This window comes from Gopherus evgoodei, chromosome 4 (genome assembly GCF_007399415.2).
Source record: "Gopherus evgoodei ecotype Sinaloan lineage chromosome 4, rGopEvg1_v1.p, whole genome shotgun sequence".
In the NCBI taxonomy this organism is placed as follows: Eukaryota; Metazoa; Chordata; order Testudines; family Testudinidae; genus Gopherus; species Gopherus evgoodei.
The window spans coordinates 117,276,296-117,299,973 of record NC_044325.1 but is presented as its reverse complement, the minus strand read 5'-3'; the positions used below and the strand labels follow the sequence as shown (position 1 = coordinate 117,299,973).

The following is a 23,678-nucleotide window of genomic DNA, read 5'->3' as shown; positions in this document are numbered from 1 at the left end:
TGAGACTCTGATCTTGGACAGAGCCTCTAAGACAGTGGTTTTCAAACATTTTTTTCCGAGGACTCAGTGGAAGAAAATTGTTGATGCCCATGACTCAATGGAGTTGGGGATGAGGGGTTTGGGGTGTAGGAGGGGTTCAGTGCTGGGGCAGAGGGTTGGGGTGAGGGCTGTAGGGTGGGGCCAGGAATGAGGGGTTTGGGGTGCAGGAGGGGCTCCATTTTGGGGGGGCAGGGGCAAGGGGTCAGGGCTTTGGGCTGGGGATGCAGGCTATGGGGTGGGCTGGGGATGAGAGGTGTGGGGTGCAGGAAGAGGTTTGGGATTTGGGGGGGCTCAGGACTGGGGCAGGGGATTGGTGCACAGAGTTGGGATGCAGACTTACCTCTGGCGGCTCCCAGTCAGCAGCACAACAGGGGTGCAGAGGCAGACATCCTGCCTGTTCTGGCACCACAGACCGCGCTGTTCCCCAGAAGCAGCCACCAGCCGATCTGGCTCCTAGGCAGAGGCACATAAGCAGCTCCGTGCAGCTCTCACCCACAGGCACCGTCCCCACCCAGCTCCCATTGGCCGGGTTCCTGGCCAATGGAAGTACAGAGCCAGTGCTCGGGGTGGGAGCAGCATGCGGAGCTCTGTGGCCCCCCCAGCCTAGAAGCCAGACCTGCTGCTGGCCACTTCCAGGGTGCAGCACGATGTCGGAACAGGGAGGCACTAGCCTGCCTTAGCTGGCCAGCACCACCAATGGGACTTTTAATGTCCCAGTCAGCAGTGCTGACCAGAGTCGCTAGGGTCCCTGGGTGCTGAGCAAGGCGACCCAGTGCCTTACATGCCGCAACCCACACAAACTTTGAAAAACACTGATCTAAGAGTTACTGTAATACAAATTACAAAATCAATTAATAATAAATCAAATCCATTAATGACAGTGAGGTGCTCAGATACTATGGGGATGAGGACCATATATGCATTTAAATACATAAGTAGACGGGGCATGACTCCAAAAGCAAAGCATGTCCAGTTTGAGGCATTCTAGGCTTGGTTTGCAGAGTTGGTGAGCACCCACAGCTCCCGTTAACTTAATTTACCACCAGTATGAATCCGTAGAGACTCCCTCTAAATCAGTGGAGTTCTACTGGTGTAAGTGAGATTGGAACCAGGCCCAGAATTTTCATAGAATTTCATAAACTGTTTATTGCATATATTCCAAGTATAAGAAAATTGGTAGCAAAATTTTTGCTCGAGTGAAGTCTGACCCTTTTCTTCTCTCTCTGGATTTATATATATAAGAGAGTTCCTGGAGAAGGATCACATCAGTGCTGTAGTTTTTAATTTACAGTTTTCTTCCTGATCTTAGCTTGGCTCTGGGGATTGTGCCAGAACAATTACATTAACTCTGCACAGTTCAGGCACAAAGCTCCTGTATTTACTCTGAGATTGTGCCGGATTTTGTCTTACTCACTTATTGAAAGATGCATTTTCTCCTTGAATGTTTTAAAAAAAGTAGTTCAATCTGGAGTGATCATAACAAGCTTAATCGCAACAGAAGGAGAGAAATGGTTAATATTACCAAAAACATATACAGACACTTAGCCCTATAGAATCATATCATTTCCCCCAATTTACATTTTGGAAACTGAGGCACTGAGAGGTGACTTGCCCTAGGTCATACAGCAGGTCTGGCAGAGTTGGGAAAAATGCTCCCATCTGCGGATGCCCAATCCAGTGTTGTTTCCACTGAATCACACCACTTTCCTGAAGCATGCTACCTCCCCCAGTCTTCCTTCCTGTGAAAGTGAACTGCCAGCTTGCATTGACACCAGTGAGAATGAAGTGCTCCACACTGTGAAAGATTAAGCCCCGAATGATATTTTCTGATGTTGGTTGACCATCAAGCCCAGAAGATGTCTCATTTATTTTTTTAAGAGCACTATGGTGTTTTCTTTGCAATACTGTATCCAAGAGCCATCAGCAGTAGTTGGGCTCTGACACACTTGCAGCAGTATGGTGGATGTGGCATAGCTAAATAACATTGGTCTAAATGACATTGGGTTCATGCTGGCACAAAAATCAAGGAGCTGCAAGTAAACAGCCCCTTACTGGTCCTCCTACTTCTCTTGCTCTGAATGGAGCATCAAGCTTGATTACTGTTATTCCAAAGAAACAGTTGCTTTAGATACACCGTTTTAAACCCAGACATTAAACCTCTGGAAATCACAAGTTAATGTTATACAAACAGTTCTGACTAAGGTGACCAGATGTCCCGATTTTATAGGGACAGTCCTGATATTTGGGAATTTTGCTTATATAGGCACCTATTACCCCCAACCCCCATTCCAATTTTTCACACTTTCTATCTGGTCACCCTAGTTCTGATACCAACCTTACCTTCCATTCAGTGCAAAGAAACCAGTGAATGGAGTTATTGATACTGAGCACCATCAAAGCATCTGTAATTCTGCTCTTGTAGCTCTAAATGATCACATCTGTGTATATTTCAGATGAAGAACTGAACAAGTGTATTCCAGAGCAACATAGCATGCATGGAATAGACTAGAGTGTACATAAATGATTATACTCTGCCCCACAGAGTTCCTGTGTGATGCTGGACAAGCCACCTCTGCCAGACTTTTGAACAGTTGGCCACTACTGTGTGATTCTCATTTTCTGGATGCCCAATTTGAAACTCTGAGATGGTGAAGTACTGAGCCCTCACTGGAGCAACTGAAGTCAATGGGAGCCCTGCCCTGAACAAATAAAGTGCTATAAAATTCTACTTTTTTGTTTGTTTGTTTGTTTTAAATCAGGCCATAGCATCTCAAATTGGGCACCCAAAATTAGTGGACACTTTTGACATTAATGACGTGATGCCTTAGTTCCCCATCTCTACAATCACAATAATGCCACTTTCTCTCCCGGGGGCAGTGTGACGATAAATGCATTAATGTTTGTGAAGCAGTCAGATGCTACAGTGATGGGGAAATTAGAACCAGAGGGGTATGGAAACACACTTTTCCAGTGAGTTTCACAGCTGACAGCACAGGAATGTGGGACTTAGGAATAATAGATTCAATTCCATGTTCTTCAGGGGAGTGATGTCTAGTTGTTACTTGGACACTTCTGCCCATCCTCCAGTAACCTCTCCCTCTTCCGCTGCTATCCACCTACCCCATGCCAGCTCCGGTTCATTACTCCCCACTCTAATCCTGCCCCTGTCCCCACTCTGCTCCTATCCTCCCCCACCAGTTCCAGTCCTGTGCCCCCTTTCCCTGTCTCTTTCCTCTGTCTCCCTCCCTTTGCTCCAGCCCTTATCCCTTGCTTCTGCCAATGTTCTCCCCACAACCTTCTTCCAACCCTGTTCCTATTGCACCTCCTCTTCTGTCTCCCTCTGCTCCTGCCTCCTTCCTACTCCCAGCTCCTAACCCTCCACCCCCAGGCTCCTATTCTCCCTTCCCCCATTCCTTCAGTCTTCACCTCTCTGCATCTGAGTCAGGCACTTAGTTTTCTCCTCCTTCTCCTCCTCTTCAATTCTTGGGCACCCGCATGGCAAGAATTGAGAGCACAGGAGAGCTAGTCACCTTGCTGCCAGTTCTGGTTCCTGTTGCCATAGTGGAGGAGGAGCAATCGCAGGGAATGTTTTGCTCAGCCTTTGTACCCCTGAGCGGGATCACACTCATTTGATCAGTAAGGATGATCCATGCACAGTCTGGTCACACACAGGAGCTGTGGGGGGGGCTGGAGAATTTAGCAGTAGCAAGTATCTACCAAGCATGTGTGAACGATGATTTTTCAGAACCTTATGTTTTGACCAAATTTGGGCACAGTTTCATGGGAAGAGCAATAAGCACATCCATAACACAAAGGCAATCCACCTACCAAATTTCAAGTGCCTGCTCCAAAGTATGAAGGTGCTAGTTTCTGAATGAAATGGTTATATGCACTCTTTTACCATCGGCAAAATAATCTGTTTTTCCCTAACCTTGTTCTGAGAAACAGATTAACTGGTTTAGCTGAAATTTTCCCAAAAACCTCAGTCTGAAGCAAAGACCTGCTGTGGAAAATTTCAGCTCAGGAAATTCAAATTTGGAAAAGTTATAAGCAACTGAAAACAAGAATTTATAATGGGAAGCATCAAGCAACCTTAAGTACAGGTGTCACTACCTGCACTGCATGTTTGTTTGTTTGTTTATATTAAGTGTGAGATTTAATTCCAACACCAATAGTGCTGTTTTACTGTAAGGAGCAGATTTTTTATGATCTTGACTAAAGATTGGGTTAGATTACGTTTGCACACTAGCTCTCTGGTAAGGACAGTTCTCTGATGAAGCATACTGTTGTAGGAGCAGCAGTGATCTGTATGCTCTGTATAACCTGTATGTTCCAAAGGTCTGTTACATCATCTCTCCCCCTTTTGTCTCCTCTTCCTCTTTCATCTGACATTCATCTGATGAAGTGGGTATTCAGCCATGAAAGCTTATGTTTCAATACGTCTGTTAGTCTATAAGATGCCACAGGACTCTGTTGCTTTTTACAGATCCAGACTAACATGGCTACCCCTCTGATACTCTCGCTCTTTGAATACTTGTGAAGTGGCTTTCCCCCTCTCCCTCCCTCCTGGAATGCTTGTGGGATGAATGGGCTGCTTGAACAGCTGGAAGATCAGAAGAGCTCCCAGGTAGACAAGGTGGCTGGAACTCTAATTAGGCAGTGATCACACACCCAACGCATGGGCACTGTCCAAGGTGGAGTGACCAACCAGGCGTGGCCAAGTCATCTCTAGTCACAGGCCATGAGGACCAGGTCTTTAAAAGGGGAATGGGCCATGTGCTCAGGAATGCACTCACAAGCTTATACCTCCCATGAAGGCCCTTTGCCCGGACCGCCTGGCCAGTGGTTCACTGCATTGCGCTGCATTGCATTCCATCGTGCCTCAGGAAGACTTGCCTTCATCGCACTATCCATCGCTGCACTGTGGGACACTTAGCTTGAAGGAGCCTGACATCTCCAGCGCTGTGCCTGTCCTGGGAGCGTGAGTATGCGAGTGTGAGTGTGACGCTCTTCCCCTTTCTTTTGAGCTTAGCTCTCAGTATAATAAACGTGCTGCTTTCTGCCAAACTCTGGTGGGTAATTATCCTCCCTAAGCTTACTAGCTGGCCCAATTTCAGGTAACACATACCACTACCACAACAACTGTACACAAAAGTCACACACCACAACCTTAACTCTCCCTTACTACGGATACCAACTCTCCAGTACACCCTTTACCAAACTTCACCTTTTAAGCATGCCAGACTTCCACAACTGATAGCAAGGAACAGGCCGAAGCAGCGTAGTCCAAGCAGAAGGTTACTGAACTAGGACTCAGGAAACCTGGGGTCTATTCCTAGCTTTATTATTAACGTGAGTCAATTTGCCTTTCTGTTTCTCCTCCTTCTCTTTTTCTATTTTGTCTCTTTAGATTGCAAGCTTTCCAGAACAGGACTGTCTCTTACTTATGCACTTTTACAGTGCCTGGCACAATGGAACTGGCTGGGGCCTTTATGTGGTCCTGTAATACAAATAATAATAAAGGAGGGTGCAGAAGGGGAGTGCAGAAGGAAAAGTTGAGGAATCGTCTGGGGGGTGTTTTGGTAAAGGGGGTGCTGGAAGTCTGGCATCCCTATGAGGGCAGAGTTAAGACTGTGATGCATGCAGTGGTAAAGTCCCTTCCTCTGGGTGAAGTAGAGGGTAAATACTGTGATATGGCTTAACTTTTCATTTCCTTGGTTTTGTGGGTTTGTGACAGGCGTACTATGTGTATAGCAACCTTAAATACTTCATAATTTTTTTTTTGCGGTATGATATATTTTAGGCCTGGATGGAGTTAAAAGGAGATGTGAGGGGAGAACTGCGCTGGGCCCTGTTGAGACTGGGAACATGTAAGAGCTCTGTGGGGTTAGGTCCAAAGAAGTGGAGGGGAGGCTGGGTGAGATCCTACTGAGGCAATTGCATGGATATATGGAGGCAGGGGAGGTCAGACAGAGCCACACTGAAGCAACTTGGTCTGAGTACTTAGAGGGGTGTACATACAGAAGTGGAGAGGAATGAGATGGCTGAGTGCGCATGATGAGTACACAGAGGTGAGGGGACTAGATGCAGCTGCAGTGAGAGGAGGGTGTGTATGAATGAGATGAGAGTATGCTGAAGTAGGGGGAATCAGACAGGGCTGTAATGAAGGGGATGGATGTGTACAGAATATACACGGAGGTGGTGGGCAGGAGATGGGTCCTTTGTGAAGAGTGTGGAGTGGATACACAGAAGTTGGGGGACTGGATGGAGCCACAGTGAGGAGGTTGTATGTGTGCGTGTATGGTTAGGTATATGGCGATGGGGAGGACTGGACTGGGCTGTAGTGAGGACGACTGGGTGTAGGTATAGGGGTACAGAGATGGTGGGGTGAACACAGCCACAATGAGGCGGCTTTGCATGTAGACACAGGATCAGACAGATTTCTAGTAAGGCATGTGGGTGTGAGTATGGGGACACAGAGGTGAGGGAATTCGATCCACAGTGAGGAAGGTGTGTGTATGTGTTTGTAGGTGTAGATGTAGGTACCAGTCACAGCTGTAATTGTGTACGGTGGGTATGTGCAGAGCTGCAAGTGTCAGGCATTAGGGTTGACAGGGCTCCAGATGCACAAATGGCATGCCTGCCCACAGCCCTGATGAGGTGTCAGTCACTGCAGGCTGCAGTGAGGCAGCCAGGATTCCCCATGCAGAGCCTCTTCCTGGTCTCAGAGCTGCTGTGGTACCTGTAAAGCAGCTAAGCCAGCTGCTTCTCTTCCCATCTAGCTGCTCTCGGCTGGCTGGCTGGCAGAGATGGTGGCTGGGCACTGGCTGTTGTAGCACCGCACTGGTGGGCAGGTCAGGGAGGGGAATGGAAGAAGCTGGGAATTGGGGGAGAGGAAAAACAATGTGGCCCCATGCAAAGTCTGGCTCACTCCTCTCATATCTGTGAGGGATATCACACAAAGGGCTCTAAACAGCTGGGCGACTGTGTGCAAAAGCAGGGGTGTGTGTGTTGGAGGGGGAGGCTGGTAAAGGCGGAAACAAGGGGGCTGGATGATGTAATAAGCAGAAGGGCGTGGGGGAGATGGGAACCAGTGGTGACCATAGTAAGGCTAGGGCCTGCATAAACTGATGCAGGGAGGGGCAGAAGGGGACTGGATGGGGTGGTAAAGAGGGGGCTGGAGCTTGGGTAGGTACATGTGTATGTCTGGTGAGGAATGGAGCTGGAAGAGGCCTTAGTAAGGCTGGGGGTGGGAATGGCTATGGGGACGCTGGGTTTGAGAGAACTGGCTAGGGGCATAATGCAGAGATGGGGGCAGTGGGCACGCGCAGTTGGAGAAGACCAGAAGAGAGGGGAGGACTGAGGGGGCTGGGAAGGTGCGTTGGCCAGGTAGATGCTGGCTGGACCAACGAGGAGGGTGGGGAATTTTGTGGAGGTGGCTATGCAGGAGTGGGGGGGCGGACACTGGACAGGGCTGGAGAGAGGAGAGGAGGAGGTGGGCACATGGGCAGGGATGGGTAGGCGAGAGTGGAGGGAGGATGCTAGCCCATTCCCCTCTGAAGCTGCAGGCTGGGGCTGGGGAGGAGACAAGCAGGGAGGGCGCATATTCTCTAGGCTTAAGGCTGCTGGCGACATTTCCCAAGGAGCTGGCAGCCCTGCGAGAGGCAGAGGCGGCAGCAGGAGACAACACCGGCCATGGCAGAACCCACCGCCCCCAGGCTGGGGCTGAGGGAAATGCGCGCCCACAGCTCTCCTCGCTGCCTGGAGGGAGGGGCTGGCTCAAGTGACTAGAGGTCATGAATATTTAATGAGCAAATTCAAATGAGCCAGTTGCCAGGGCAACCTGAGGCCTGGCCGCTGCCTGCTGCTCACACCAACCTGGAAGCCCGGAGGGAAGCAGGAAGGCTGCGGGTCGGCCTGCGTGGGGCACCCCCAGCTCCTTCACCTCTGCGGGGGCAGAGGCTGAGTCTTTTCCCCTCTGGGGCGGGGGAAGATGTGCTGAGCTCCTTCCACCTGTGCTGGCAGCAGGTAGGAGTCCGAGCCCAGGGGCTGGCTGCCCCCGGGAGCATGTTTGTGCCAGAGGCTGTGGGGGAGACACAGCTACCCGAGGGCGGGAGAAAAGGGAAACCGCCGGAACTGCCTCTCCTGTGCCCATAGCGCGCCCCCTTGCCCAAGCAGCCCCTGGGATGGGTGTTGCCATACTTCAGTCCCTTCGTGCCTAGGCGTGAAGAGGAGCTGCCCATCCTGGTAAAAACAGCGAGGAGTCCTTGTGCCATCTTAGAGACTAATGCATTTATTTGGGCATCAGCTTTCATGGGCAATAACCCACCTTAGCCCATGAAAGCTGATGCCCAAATAAATTTGTTAGTCTCTAAAGTGCCACAAGGACTCCTCCTTGTTTTCGCTGATACAGACTAACACGGCTATCCCTCAGAAGCCCAACCTGGTGTTTGTGGGATTCTCCTCACTTTTGAGGGGTGACCTCCACGTCGTTTCCCAGTCTGGGCAAACATGGTTCTGTCTTTGGGGTGTTGCATCCTGGCGCAAGATCATTATATAGTGTCAGACCACGAGACTGCATAAATATCTTAGCCATGGTAGCCCTGCTGGTACTCTTAGCTTTCCACTACCTGTATCTTAATGATATGTCTCTGTGCCGCACATGTTGCGGGCTGCTATTTGCTTTCCAAGCCATTTGCTGTGAAGTTTGTGTTCCTGAAAATTCCAATCCTGTGATATTGAGACATTGCATTTTGAACACCAGACAGGGAGCCAGAAACTCCTGGATTCTAATCCTGGCTCTGTTTATTGTGCGACCCTAGACAAATCCCTCTTTTTTGTGCCTTTTTTTCCTGATCTATAATATGAGGGTGATAACAGTTGCTTACTTGATGGGGGTGTTCTGAAAGTTATGTAATGTTTGTGTAGTTCTTGGAGAATAGAAATGCTATGAAGTGTAAAGGACTATTCATTATTATTATTTATTAGTAACATATGCCCAATTAAACAGGAGGCAGCAGGCATTGACTGGTACAGTTAAACTCATACAATTATCTGAAAAGACTGGGAACACTGATTTAGACAAGCCTTTCAGAATAAGCAAACATCTTTTTTGGTGAATTTGTCTAATAAAATCTAAGGTTTTAAGACTGAAGACAGTTTGTGTTCCTGTACTAGAGCATCTACCATATTGGAGGGGGAAAAATCCTTTATACAGAATATTTAATGTTCTCTGCTTGTTTCAGGGTTGACAATCTGTTTGGGTTTTTTTTTTATTGCACATTTAAATTGTACAAGTCTCTGGAGCTTTGAGAGGAGGCATATTGACATATAAATAACCCAGGCTAATCCCAAAATGTAGAGAATTATCCCTGATTATTTTAAGAGATGGGAATAATTTATTATTCATAGTTTTTGGCTGCTTCTGAAATAGATAAATACATTTATTTATTTAGTAATTGCAAATGCTGGTCCTGTAGCGCATTAGGAGCCTGATCCTGCATAGGTGCTGTGCATTCTCAACACCCATTGACCTTCCTGGGAGTTCAGCACCATGCTGGATGTGCTTATCACTTTACAGGATCGAGACATAGTTTATTCAGGTGCAGTATGCTCCCAATGCACTATTGGGAGAGTGGGATGCCGCCTGTTCAAGGCAAGATGGTACATTGTGCCCCTGAGTTCCAACTAGAGAGTGCATGCTCCAGGGAACATGGCCAGCACTCAGCCATGAATCTTCTATGTAATACAGAAGGCCTCCATACTGGGTACCTATTTTGTGCAGTAATTGCCTGAATACTTTAGTTGTTTTCTTCATGAGAACAAATGTGACTGTTCTAATGTAAACATCTATTGCATCTCATTCTGACAGTTTTTTCCAGACAATACTTTCTGCAGTGAACATGCAGTAAATGTTGGCTTCAGCCTTTTGTCCAATGCTAGACTAAAACAAACACTTTTCTTACCACATTGAGTCAGTTTGCTTCTTATGGCCACAAAGACAACTATTGTTTCTGGTGTTCAGTAAATAACTGTTGCCAGGCCCATCAGTTGTACTTTATTAAATCCTTTACCTCGTCCTGATTACTTCTGGAAGCTGCCTTCAGTCTTTATTTCTTTATGCTGTTCTAAGTTATATTCGATTAGGTACTGTCATATTTTTATGATATATTGAGCACAGTCCTCTGCTGTTGTGGCTGATGAAGCAACAATTTTTCTCCCATTTATTACAGAATACTCCAGCCTTTAGAGTCCACTTTCCTTTTTATTTTCTTTTTATTAAAGGCAAACATCTTAATGTTGTTTTAATAGGACATGGAGCAGGCACATGAGACACTGCACCAGAAGCCCATTTGCTATTAAAAGACCAATGGAGAGGGATGAAAATGTGACTAGTAAAAGAAAATTTCCATAAGAGGAGTGGGAGATGGATATGAAAAGAAGGCAAAACAACGGTGGATAGAAAAGAAAAGGTGAAAGATAAAAGCTAGAGGTGAATGACTTTACTTTGTTTGTTAAAAAATTACAAAATACCCACTATGTTTCAGGCTTCTGCATTTTTAAAAATCTTTTTCTATAACACTCTCTCTCTCTCTCTCCCACCCTCCATCCTCTAATCAAGTACCTGGATAAGAAAGCAGTGTGCAGTCATGTCAAAGTTCAGGATTGTTGTAATCTAAAAGCGTTGCTGATGCGGTCTCTCCCTGTGTTTTAGCTTTAGATAATATTCATTATTACCAGTAAGTCACAGAGGAAGAGCAAATAATGTATAGAACTAATGACCTAAGCACTGGCTCTGGTATAAAGTGTGGTGGCTGTGAAGTGTATTCTTCAGTGATAGGATTGCATAGATTCATGCTGCTGAAGACTGACGTGTGCATTCCCTGACATCTTGGCAGCAGCAGCTCCGGGCACCAGCGCTCCAAGCACGTGCCTAGGTAGTCAAGCCATGGGGGGCGCCCTGCTGGTCGCTGCGAGGGCGGCAGTCAGGCAGCCTTCAGCGGTATGCCTGCGGGAGGTCTGCTGGTCCTGCGGATTTGGTGGCAATTCAGCAGTGGATATGTCAAAGCCGCAGGACTGGCGGACTTCCTGCAGACGCGCCGCTGAAGACAGCCTGCCTGCTGTCCTTGAGGCAGCAAAAAAGCTAGAGCTGCCCCTATATATTGGAGGAGTAGTTGCTGATCATATGTTCCTCTGTAGGAGGAAGTGGGAGAACAGCAGTTTCTGGTGTAAGGATCTGGTGTCCTATTGAATGAATCTGTAACAAAATCTTTTGGTCTGTATCTTTCCTCGGTGGAGTGTTCATGTGTCAGTGGAAAGAATAAAAAAAAAGTCTATGATGTCAGCAAGCCGCCTTTCATGACACTGTGGGTCAGATTCAGTATGTAAGCTGTCCTTTGACCAGATGTGAGTTTGGCTTCTCCAGGGTGGGTAACTACTTGTTCCATTGTCTAACTGCAACATATTTTGGGACAGAACTAGAATACAGCATCCAATCTTTTCAACTTGCAATAGTATAAAATTGTTAATGCTACAAAATTATATGAGTAAAATTCCTCAGCTTGGAGTTACTATATTTCATATTAATGTGAAAGGTTTTGTTGCTGGCAGATAACTGCCTGAGGCCAAGCAACAGCGGGGAGGTCCGTTGCCTGGTGTGCCGCGCCAGTAAACAAACCAGGGTGGAGAAGCAAACCAAGTTTATTTGAGATCTCAAAGCGGTGCAGGGAGATTGACTCAGATCAAGCACACCTAAAACAAGCAGTCTGTTCCTTTATATCCATGAGAACTTTTCTCACTGACTAGCAATCCCCCTTTTCCCCTCCCTCCTCCTCCTTTCTCCCCCTGTAGCAATTACGTAAGCGCAGGTGCATTAAGTAATCTTGGCCGCGGCAGCTCGTTAGTAAGTTTTCCTTCCGCAAGTTATCTTGTCCTTCTGCTAAAGGTGCACAGGCCTCATTATTTCTGCTTTAGACCAGTTAGAACTGTTGCAACTGATAACGGCTGTTACACCTGGCCTTTTAGGTCGATTAAAGTTCAAACATGGAGGGACTCTTGTCTGCTGAGGCCTAAAACCAGGAAGGCTCCATACTCTTGTGGCCTTCCACCCTCCCGAGTTACGTAGGGTTATGCTTAGTGACACCAACAGTTTTGATTTTTACTTCTGAGAATTATAGATATGGTATTCTTGTTAGAACATCCTTGAGCAACTCACCAACATGAATTTAGAAGTACTCAACTGACTTGAATTTGCTAGAAAAACTGAGTCTGGTTAGTGTTTTTGTTACCATTACATGTTCACAGAACACGGTAACAAATCCACCAAGAAGTATTTGATATGACATAGGCTACACATAGTTGCCATAATACAAGTTGGAATTTGATTTGCCATGGCAGGTATCACATAAAGGCTAATAGAACTGCATTAAAAATGGAAAATCATGGCTCAGGAGCTAAGCTCTTTTAAAGGGCACTGTCTGATTAAAAATGGATATTTAAAAAAAACAGATGGCTTTGCTTGTATAACTATTAACATCTCAGGTTATTAAAACTGGAAGAATGTTAAAAGTGTAGCTTACTTTTCACTGCATATCTGGTTTATTTCTTGCATTACATTGATCTTAGACAATTTCACTATTGTTTATAGTTGGTTACTAATCCATTTCATGTCCTCCTTTTTATACAATACCAGTATACTGTAGTGTTTGGATTGAAAATGGAAACGTTTTGTTTGATTATTGTGTATACAATACCTAAATTGATTTGACAGTGTTCCTTTAAATTTAAACCGTTTTCCTTTGCCAATTTTTTGGGAGCATTTTGTAGCCAAATGTGCACCTGAGCCATTTTCTGTTCCCTGATGTTTTCCTTTAACTTCTGCTAGACCTGGTTTTCTTTACCAGAAAACTTTGGTGTAAGCACAGTACTGGAAATGAGGACATTTTATGTCCTAATCTCAACACTCAAAGTGACTCCTTTTGTGGTCATGGCCACAATTCATATGACCTCTCTTCAGTAGCGGATTTAGAATTAGTGGCGCCCTGTGCTCAGCTTCATTTTTGGGGGCTCTCCTTGGGACCCAGCCAAGAAAAAGAACATTCTGTCATCTCCCCCGTCCCCCGTTTTTTTCATTTTTTTTCTTCATCCTCCCCCTATAAGTAATAGAAAGTAAATGAAAATAAAGTGAGGTACCTTGATTGTTTTTGTAATCTAACTTATTTTTCCACACACCACTTGAAAATCACTGAGGTCTCGGAGGACCACTTAATGGTCTTTCCAAATATTGTTTATGCTGTTAGATAACTATTGTAAAGCACTTTGGATAAGAGCGCTTTATTTTAAAAAAATGTAAAAAACCATTGAGATGTGGGGTCTGGCTAGGACTTAGGGTGTGGAAGGGGGCTCAGGGCTAGGGGTGCAGGGTTTGGGAGGAAGTTGTACTTGTATGAGGTAAATTGAAAAATAGTTTCTTTTGTTCATCGTTTTTACAGTGCAAATATTTATAGTAAAAAATAGTAATATAAAGTGAGCAGTGTACGCTTTGTGTTCTGTGTTGTGATTGGAATCAATATATTAGAAAATGTAGAAAAACATCCAAAAATATTTAATAAATTTCAATTGGTATTCTATTGTTGATCAGTGTGATTAAAACTGAAATTAATCACGATTAATTTTTTGAGTTAATCATGTGAGTTAACTGTGATTAATTGACAGCCCTAGTATAAATGCAATGTGGCACTAGTTGTAAAAAGCTCTCCTTTAACTGGACCCCTTGTTACTGCCCTATTGTTATATGAGATACCTGGGTTCCATTCCCAAACTGCGGATGCTAGAAAATGCTTTGAAGGCAGCACACTTAAGGTATGCCTTCACTGCGGAGTTAACTACGCAGACTGGCACTCACGTAAACCTCACCTGGGTGTGGGCAGCCACACTGCAAAGCCACACCTGAGTGACTGTGTCCTCTCTGGTGCTGCACTCACCCTTCTATGTTCCTTGGATTTCTGTGAGCATATCCCAGGATTCTTTGTGCTGCAGTAGATTAAGCTGCATTGTAATTCTTTCCTAGTAAATTACTGGAAAACTTGTCTGTCCTTGTGGGCACATTTGTTGGGGATAGGCAGGAAGGGAATTGTGGGAAGGCATGGGAGGACTATCAGCCCTCAAGTGATTTAGTCTGTGTCCTCACGGCAATGTGGGCAAGTTACCAGTCTCTTGAGTTAAAATGGCACTTGGGTTTTAGCCTACCAGGTTTAAAATACCACTAAACTCAGGTGAGAGGGTTTTGTATGTGGATGGGTGAGGGGTTTGAGCAACACCAAAGTAAGAGCCAAAGCAAACTCTGCAATGAAGACATACTCTTAGCATTGGGAGGGTGTTTTGTATTGCTTTATAATTACCACGCACAGTCCAGACTGCCTTTGGTTATAAAGGATGTTGAGCTTCTGGGTCTGGAGGAGGGAGTAAAATGGTGGGGCTGTAAACCTTAATATCCCTTTTGGGGACAGAAAAGCACTCCCACAAATGCCAAAAGATGGAGATTTATTGTTGGTTTTTGTTTTACTGTTGTGCCCATCTGCTTTTCACACTCTTACCTTCCCAACTCTCTTCTTTTTCTCTCTCAGATCAGATTATTTAAAGTGCTGTTCTCTCTGAAAACAGATAGTAAAAATGGCATTGTGGTTTCTTAATTTATTGTTTTTTAATGAGCATATAACGCTACAAGTTCCATTCACTTTGAGTGAGAAGGTAGGTTTTCCAGACGATTGTCACCGGTTCAGGATTTGTTCCTGGATCACCAAAGGTTTGTTGGTATAGTCAGGATCATGTTATCAGCTTGATATCAAGTGAAAGAGCAGGAAACCACTTTGATATAACAGGTGCATAGCTCAAACATGGACAAGTTTTGATTTTCTCACCTGATATAAATAATTCTCAAATAAATGTGAATGTTTTTAAATATAGCTGTGGGTTTGTCTCTCTTGTAATGGTTATTTCCTGTGAGGGTGTTTTAATCTTCTTTCCTACCTGATAATCTTTGAAATGAAAGATTCTGTGGTTAAAGTGCACTGTTACTTTGTGCTCTCCCCTGCCTTCCCATAGACTGTAAAATCTTTTGGGCAAGGACTGCTTCTTTGTTATATGTTTGTATGATGTACAATAGGGCCTTGGCTTCTAGGTGCCATTGCAGTACAGATAATTAATAATAAAGCATAGCTATAAAGCATAGCTATAAAACACTCCATTATTAAGGCATGTCTGGGATTAGCTCTGTTTATTCTTATTTCTTAGTGACAAAATATTTTTAAGAAAACTGTTCACTTGAGGATTATCCCCAGCCTGGATATAACAGTTTTAAAGTAGGTCACATTTGGGGTTTGAATTGATGGGTGCAAGTACTGTTCCTTAATCTTCACCATTTTACAAGCAGTCTGTTGTTGAACCATATACAACTTTATATTCAGTGCAGCAACTGGTGGAATTCTGTAGAATCAGTACAGATTAATTGACAAACAGGTTTCCCTTAATTAGAGAGTGATCTTGCTCTGATTCTTAGCACACATAAAATATATGTCTAGTAGCCTTGTCCAATGCCTTCTGAAGTCAGTGAGGGCTTTCCCATTGATTTCTTTAGGCACTGGATTGGGCTTTAAAACATGTTCTTAAATGTTACTTTCTTTTCTAGAATATGGGCAAATCATAATTTTTGTATATTATTTTTCAGACTACATGCTGAGGAAGCAATACTTTTTTGTTCCCAGTTGTTAAATCTGCTATGTAAGAGAAGAGAACCCTGGAGGTAACTTTGCTTTTCGCCAGTATACAAAGATTTGAACATGGAGTAGGGATAGAAATGGAATGGTATGGTATTCTGTTGCATTCAGCACTATTCAGTCTCAGTTCTGCAGTCCAGTCCTAGCATCAGAGTCTCAGATCTTGGATTTTGTGTTTTAAGTCTTCTAAGCGAAAGCAAGTCTAATTCCTAAGTCTATGTGGAAATGAGGTCAGAGACGACTTTAACTTCAACTTCAGTTAGACCTATGAGACTTTATGCTAACTTGGCATGGCTGATTAGGAACGGGGAGACCTTCAGACTTCTTTCTGATAGAGTTGCTATGAAGAAGGAATATAAAGCATTGGAAACTCACAGGGATGGCTTTTTATATTCTAAATTATTAAGGCCACATTTAGGCAAAACTTTGCTCACGTGCTTAACTTTACTTACAGTGAATAGTCTCACTACTCACTGTGTGTAAAGTTAAGTGTGTGAATAAGCCTTTGTAGGATCAGGGCCTAAAACTGAATGTTGAGCTGTGTCTTCTTCTGGGCTTGGAAAGTGTTTAGCATGATGGGTGCATCTGCACCTTTAATAATATTTCAGTACATAAAAGTAGCCTGAGAATATTCGGTAACTGCGAAATTAGTACTTGGGTTATTGTCCCTTAAATGTCACAGATGATCCAATGTAAATGGAGAGAACTTGCAGAATACTGAACTGTAGATCAAATCTTTACTCAGCTCAAGAGAGTACAATTATCAGTAGACTCCATCCCTTGGAGAGGATTTTGGAGCTGGGGTGTAAAAAGAAGGATATTAAGTACTCCCAGGCAAAAAACTTCATTAAATTGAAGTTAAGACTGAAATTAATACCTATATGTTGGGGATGTGTGGGAGGAATTATGGTTGAAGTTTAGATATACTAACTTTTTTTTTTATTTTTTATTTTTTTTTCTTTAAATAAAATTAAGGTTCCTCCGCAATTTTAATTATTTCCCCAATATTGTGCTCCCTGGTTAGGGTGACCAGATGTCTCAATTTTATAGGGACAGTCACGATTTTTGGGTCTTTTTCTTATATAGGCTCCTATTATCCCCTGTCCTGATTTTTCACATTTGCTGTCTGGTCACCCTATCCCTGGGGTATCCTCCATGTAAGGGTACCATGTGTTTATGATAAACACAATTAGCTGATGTCTTAATTTCTGTATACCTTGGCATTTTAGCTATTAATCCATGATGATATGGAGAATTTAAACACTGTGGCCCTGATTCAACACTACATCCAAGCTGTGCTCAGATGCAGTGAAGGGTAGCAGCCATGGGAAGTCAATTATAGCTCCCCTATCCTTGGTTGTGTGGTGGAAATTGGAACAGGAAGGGGTGGGCAGTGCTGACCTCCACCACTAGTGTAAAGTCTTACACCAGTGAAGGATCAGAAATAGAAGAGCTCTGTTCGACCACAACCCCCGCTGTCCACATCATTCCCCCAGAAAGCCCCTCTCCTTTCCTTATATTAGGTGTGGGAAGAGGCTGGTGCAGAAGCAAACAGAGCCACCTCTGCCAGATTTCTGCTACCAGAGGGTCTCCCTGTGCGAGAGTAATTCTCTACCAGCACACTCTGGCCACTTTGTGCCACAGCAGCCAGTGAATCTAGCCCTGTATCCTTTGGCGAAGGGGTGGGCAAACTTTTTGGCCTGAGGGCCACATCTGGATGGGGAAATTGCATGCAGGGCCATGAATGTGGGGCTGGGGCAGCGGGTTGCAGTTCAGGAGGGAGTGTGGGGTGTAGGAGGGGGTGTGGTGTGTAGGAAGGGGCTCAGGACAAGGGGTTGGAGTGGAAGAGGGATGTGGGATGTACAAGGGGGCTCAGGGCAGGGGGTTGTTGTTGTTCAGGGAGGGATGCAGAGTGCAGGAGGGGGCTCAGGGCTAGGGGTTGAGGGCTCAGGGCAGGGGGTTGGGGTGCAGGAGGGGTGTGGAGTGCGGCAGGGGGCTCAGAGCAAGAGTTTGGGGTGCAGGAGGTGGATCAGGGCAGGGGGTTGGGGTGTGGGGTGCAGGAAGGGTGTGAGGTGTGGGCTCCCGCCTGGCGCCGCTTACCTGGAACGGCTCAGGATGACAGTGATGCCACGCCGCTAAGGGAGACCCCCTGCCTGCCCTGGCCATATGCCACTTCCAAAGCAGAGAACCGTGGCCAATGGGAGCTTCGGGTTCGGAACCCACAGGTGAGGGCAGTGTGCGGAGTCCTCTGCCTTCCCCCCACCCCAGGGGCTGCAGGGACATGGTGCCACCAACTTCCAGGAGCGGCACAGGGCATGCAGTGTCAGAGGGTGGCAATCCCTCAGGCAAGATCCAAAGCCCTGAGGGGTTGGATCTGGCCCGCGGGATGTAGTTTGTGCACCCCCACTTTGGAGGTTTGTAATCACAGATTGTGGACTTATATTCATTCTGTGCTGTACATAGAAGTGCATAACCTAGTATTCTGCCTCCACAGGCTGCTAACAATAAAAACTATACCAATTGATTCAACTGTGATTTGCTGTTTCATTGATTGCTAATAGCACATGTAATGGAGAAAGAACAACATTTGGCAACAAATCACAGAATTATTTAACGTAGAGGCATTTCCAGCACATATTATAAAAATTTCTCACTTTCATCAGAGATCTGGCAAAGTATTATACACCTTGCTCTTTATACATGCTGTGTGTGTGTGTGTGCAGGCTTTGCATTATATATGCACTTAAAAGCCACAAACTTCTGTTTTATATTTATATATAATATAAGCTTGTGGTTTTAAAATACACTGCTTTTTATTTATCTGTATTACATTTATGAGAAAATGAAACAAAGCTTTCACCTCCAAGTTGCTGGTTCAAATCCAATCTGGGTTAATAGTGTGGGCCTGCTGCATAGAAATGAATTTCACTCTGAATGAGCATGAAGACTGAACACGCCTCTCACTCAGGGTGAAATTCACCCCTACACAGAGGGCTGGCATAAAGGTTAGGTATCACTTACTGCCTGTTCTTAGAATTTAAGTGGAAGTTTCACCCCAGTGGTATCTCTAGGTCAGGGTTTATGCACACTGCTAAGATGCTGTGAGGAAGCTTTTGCTGTGGCTATCTCAGTCCTGTGGATAAATAGAGGACTTGGCAACTTTCACAAGCAGTAAATTCACACAGGAAGAATGTAAACAATGGGCCAAATCAGATTTTGCACCATGAGTGAATTTGGCCCAATGAATTGAAGCGCAAATTCAGCAAAGTACTTAGATACATACTTAATTTAAAGCGTGGGCTAAATTCTCCCATTGATATCAGTTGGACTGTGTTTAAAGTTAAGTGTGTGCTTCAGTGGTTTGCGGAATCGAGCCTTCATATGGTTGTAGAGTGAGGAGGGCCTGATTCCGATCTCAGTTACACCTGTGTGAATTGGATATAACTACATTAAAGCCACTGGGTTTTCAATGCTGTAGGCAAGAGGAGAATCGGGGCCTGATAGTCCAGATCCTTTATGAAAACAAGAGACGTGTCAGGGACTATGTGAATGGAATGATTATTAATGCTTTATATGGTGATTGCTCTTAGCCCTTTACAATTTTGTCTTTGAAAACAAGATAGCATTACTACAGTGGTCACTTCTTTCCCTGTACTTAAGAATAACAAAAGATGAATGCAGTAACATCTAGCTATCCAAGGTAAAAAGCTGTTGAGGGTGACTGCTATAAATAAAAAACATTTTAAACTTTTTTTTATTACACCTGCTAAAATAGAGTAGTGTAGGAAGCTGCATATTATATAAATTTTGCAGGGAATTGTTTTTCCCCTTTAGGGATTGATTAAAGTAACGGTAGTTTCCTGATGACATCATAGCAGATTCCAGCTGCCCAAACAGTCATTTTCCAGAAGAGGTTATCTGCAGTGCACTTACACAGAATTACTCTTGAAAGGGCACTTACCGTTCCCTTAGGACTTTTAAACGTAACTTGGAGTTGAATCCTTGGGAAACACAGAATTCTTTGTTTTCATTTAGTGACGATGGTAGTGCTGGGAGCACAGCCATGGCTTGTGATTCTGCAATTAAATGAATAATACATAATCATGGATTGCAGGAAAAATTCAATACTTCGGTGTGGTTCCATGTATTGAGAAGACAGCAGTGTGTTTTTTTATAGAGAATTTTCAGACCTGCAGCATAGGAAGAAGATAATGTGGAACTCCAGTGCCGTACCTGAAATTAAACTCATTGCTGCTCAGCAGGGCCGGCACTTCCATTTAGGCAACCTAGGCGGTCTCCTGGGGCACCAGGATTTGGGGGGGGCGGCATTTTGCCACCCTTGGTGGCGGGGAGTCCTTCCGTGCTCCGGGTCTTCAGCGGCAATTTGGCAGCGGGGAGTCCTTCTGCGCGCTGGGTCTTCGGGGGCAATTCTGCGGCGGGTCCTTTTCTCGCTCCGGGACCCGCCGCTGAAGTGCCCCGAAGACCGGGAGCGCGGAAGGACCCCCCCGCCGCAGCATTGCCGCCAACGACCGGGGGCGGGGAAGGACCCCCACCTAAGGCGCCAAAAACCTTGGCACCGCTCCTCTGCTCAGAGTAACTTTTTGAAGTCATGAGCAGCCAAAAAGCAGATAAGGCTACTTCTTCAGTGGCTGGCCTAGGAGAGCAGGACTGTGCTTGTTATGGGGTGCTGACTGATTTCTTTGCTTCCTTGGGTAGCTAAGGAAGAGCCTGAAGAGGAGAGAAGAGAGGCTTAACCAGGAGATGAGAGGGAAAGGAATAATAGAAGCACAAGGAGGGATGTGACTGACAGCAGAGAGATGGAAACTGAGGGGTTTTGGCTCCCATTCTTCAGATAAGAACCATAGGGACTATTTCACTGGTCCAGAAGGCACTAAGAGCTAACCAAAGATTTCAGTTTGTCACTTAGAGCTGTCTCAGGATTTCAGTGGCATTTGGTGGCTCATGTGATGACACTAGCACAATGTATACTGAGGAGTTACAACAGAAGATAGCAACAGTGACATTGAGGGACTTACAAATAGTAAAACTTCCAATCCCGGTGTGCTGTGTCCCCTGTCTTCCCTTGGGACATTTGGGGCATTCAGCTATATTTATGTTTATATTTGGTAGAACAGCTTTAATATGTAGATCTATACATTTTCCTGGCAGAAAGCTGGATCAGTCTGTGTAGATGTTTTTAAAAACAACAACAGCCTATTTAAATTATGTGGACAAGAGCTTTTGCTAATATGTTGATGTATGAGCTTAGAAGTGCTAATGGCCAGGCACAGACCGAAGGGTGTTTCCCAGGTTTCAAGATAAAAAAGGGGTGGGGTGGGAATTAACGTAGAGGCATATGCTTCTGGTAACTGCCATGTCTGAAATGCATGTTTATATATATTTAATGAAGAATGCACTACAGCCTCATTAACTCTCTCATAAATTTTTTTAGAAAGACAGCAAAGTCTTGGAGCTTTACCAACTTGCCAGGACCTAATCACATCAATTTACTAGGAAGAAATTGGCAGAAGAGAGTTAATTAGTCTGTTCTACAGGGAGTTCTAAGAACCACATAGTCCCAAGGGCAATTTTAATAATAATCTTTATCACTTATATACTGAAGAACCTTACATGTTCATTGTTTTGTACAAGTGATCTTCACAACACACCTATAGTGAATGTAGGTAGGGTCAGTATTATCACCACCTTTTTAAAATGCAGCCAGTGATGTGATTTGTTGAGACTACTCAGTAAGTGTCTGGGAGATTAGAACTTCTGACTCCATGCCCTAACCAAGGGGTCGGCAACCTTTCAGAAGTGCTGTGCCGAGTCTTCATTTATTTGCTTTAATGTAAGGTTTCGCTTGCCAGTCATACAGTTTAACGTTTTTAGAAGGTCTCTTTCTATAAGTCTATAATATATAACTAAACTATTGTTGTATGTAAAGTAAATAAGGTTTCTTAAATGTTTAAAAAGCTTCATTTAAAATGAAATTAAAATGCAGAGTCCCCCGGACTGGTGGCCAGGACCCAGGCAGTGTGAGTGCCACTGAAAATCAGCTCACGTACACCTTCAGCACGCGTGCCATAGGTTGCCTACCCTTGCCCTAACCATTGACTTCAGTGGGGCTAGTCATGTGCTTACAGTTAGCCATCCGCTTAAATCTGTTGCTGAATAAAGACCTGTGTCCCCCAATCCTGCAATCACTGATGCGTATTCTAATATGGCATTTATTCAGATGAGTATTCCCTCTGAGGTCAGGAGGACTACTCATAATGTGGATTTCCTGTTTTGTTTTTTGTACTTGAGCTACCTTACCTGTTTCAGAATTTAATGTTGTTGTGTAGGATATGGTAGAGCCTGCAACTGTGTAAGGAGTTCAGCAGCCAGTCTGTCCTGAGAGTAGAGGAGAACCCTATGGAAGCTTTAGGATATCAATAGGGTTACAAGAAACCCTAGGGAAGATGCTTAGTGACTTTTGCTGTTGCTGCTGGCTACTGTCTTCCCACAGTTGACCTGTACACAAGGTAGCACAGGAGCATGTGCTCACAGAAATCATAGAGTCCATGATTTTCCATCATTTTCTTTAGCTTAATTTTTCCCCCTTACTTCTCACCTGGAAAAAATAACTTCTGTTACCATATACTGCATATACCTCCTGTGGGTGCGGTAGTTTTGCCAGCTATCCCAGCACATATTTCTGGGAGTAACTGGATTTTTGTTTGAGCAGTGTACTTCACCGTTAGAATTCCTGCATCACGGTCTTTTATTTCTCATTTTGGACATTATTCCTCAAATTTCTGTCTCTTGAGGAAGTTTTAAGATGGTTGAAGTGCACCCTAGAAGATTGATATTATTTACTGACAACAACTCTGTTTCAACACAGACAATTTGTAATGAAAATATTGTTCTCTTTACTACTCCAGTAGATATAAGTAACAGATCAATAGCAGGAAGTACAGAATTGAGAGCATCACTTCAGATATTAAACCACAAATTGATCTGCTTGTCAAACCTTAAGTAAGTGCTGCATGAACACATGTGCCAGAGATGGGAGGACATTTTGAAATGTAGCGATGGACTGAAATGATGAGTTAAATCATTTCTTTATGTAAGTGGGTTAACTCTTGGTGCCATTGTCTGCACACTCCTGCTATTAGCATGGTTGCATTTTGCAGTGATGGATCACATCAATAATTCAGGACTCTCAATCTACACAGCTCCAGAAAAACATACTGAATGTATACAGTAGGCAGACCTGTCACCTGATGGTGATATCTTTGCTAGAATTAAAAGGAACTATAAACCTTTATAAATAATCTAACAAAACAGCCATACAGTAACTCCTCACTTAAAGTCATCTCACTTAACATTGTTTCATTGTTAAGTTGCTGATCAATTAGGGAACATACTCATTTAAAGTTGTGCAATGCTCCACTCTTACGTTGTCTGGCTGCCTGCTTTCTCCACAGCTGGCAGCCTCCCTCCCCCATCCTCCCTAGTGCTTCCCGTCCGTCGGCAGACCCTGTGGATCGGCGCCTTCCCCCTCTTCCCCCCCACCTCCTGCCCCTCAGCAATCAGCTGCTTGTGGCATTTTGGAGGAAGGAGGGAGTGGGGGAGGAGCAAGGACTCAGCACGCAGGCTCCGCCTCCCTCCCCTGCCTCCTGAACGCTGCAAGCCAGCTGATTGCCTGGGCAGGAGGAAAGGGGGGGAAGGAGGAGCCTTGCTTCTCCTGCCTCTTAAACGCTGCAAGCCAACTGATTGTCCCAGGCAGGAGGAGGCAGGAGGAGCGAGGACTCGGCGTGCCTCCCCACTCCCTCCCCTGCCTCTTGGTGGCAATCATCTGGCTTGCAGTGTTTTGGAGGG

The 23,678-nt window shown here is 44.9% G+C and overlaps 1 protein-coding gene across 3 annotated transcripts in view; it reads left to right on the top strand.

Annotated features, from left to right (window-relative positions):
- Window positions 1-7,881: 7,881 nt before the first annotated feature.
- The window catches only part of LRRC56 (leucine rich repeat containing 56), a 125,257-nt gene continuing 109,460 nt past the window's right edge, over window positions 7,882-23,678 (top strand). Inside the window, exons 1-3 of one of the 3 annotated variants that reach the window (XM_030560706.1) lie at window positions 7,882-8,067; window positions 10,351-10,531; window positions 15,764-15,838. The gene's annotated coding sequence lies outside the window, so the exon portion shown is untranslated. The remainder of the gene's footprint in view (window positions 8,068-10,350; window positions 10,532-15,763; window positions 15,839-23,678) is intronic. The other 2 variants (XM_030560705.1, XM_030560707.1) reach the window with 2 other exon arrangements.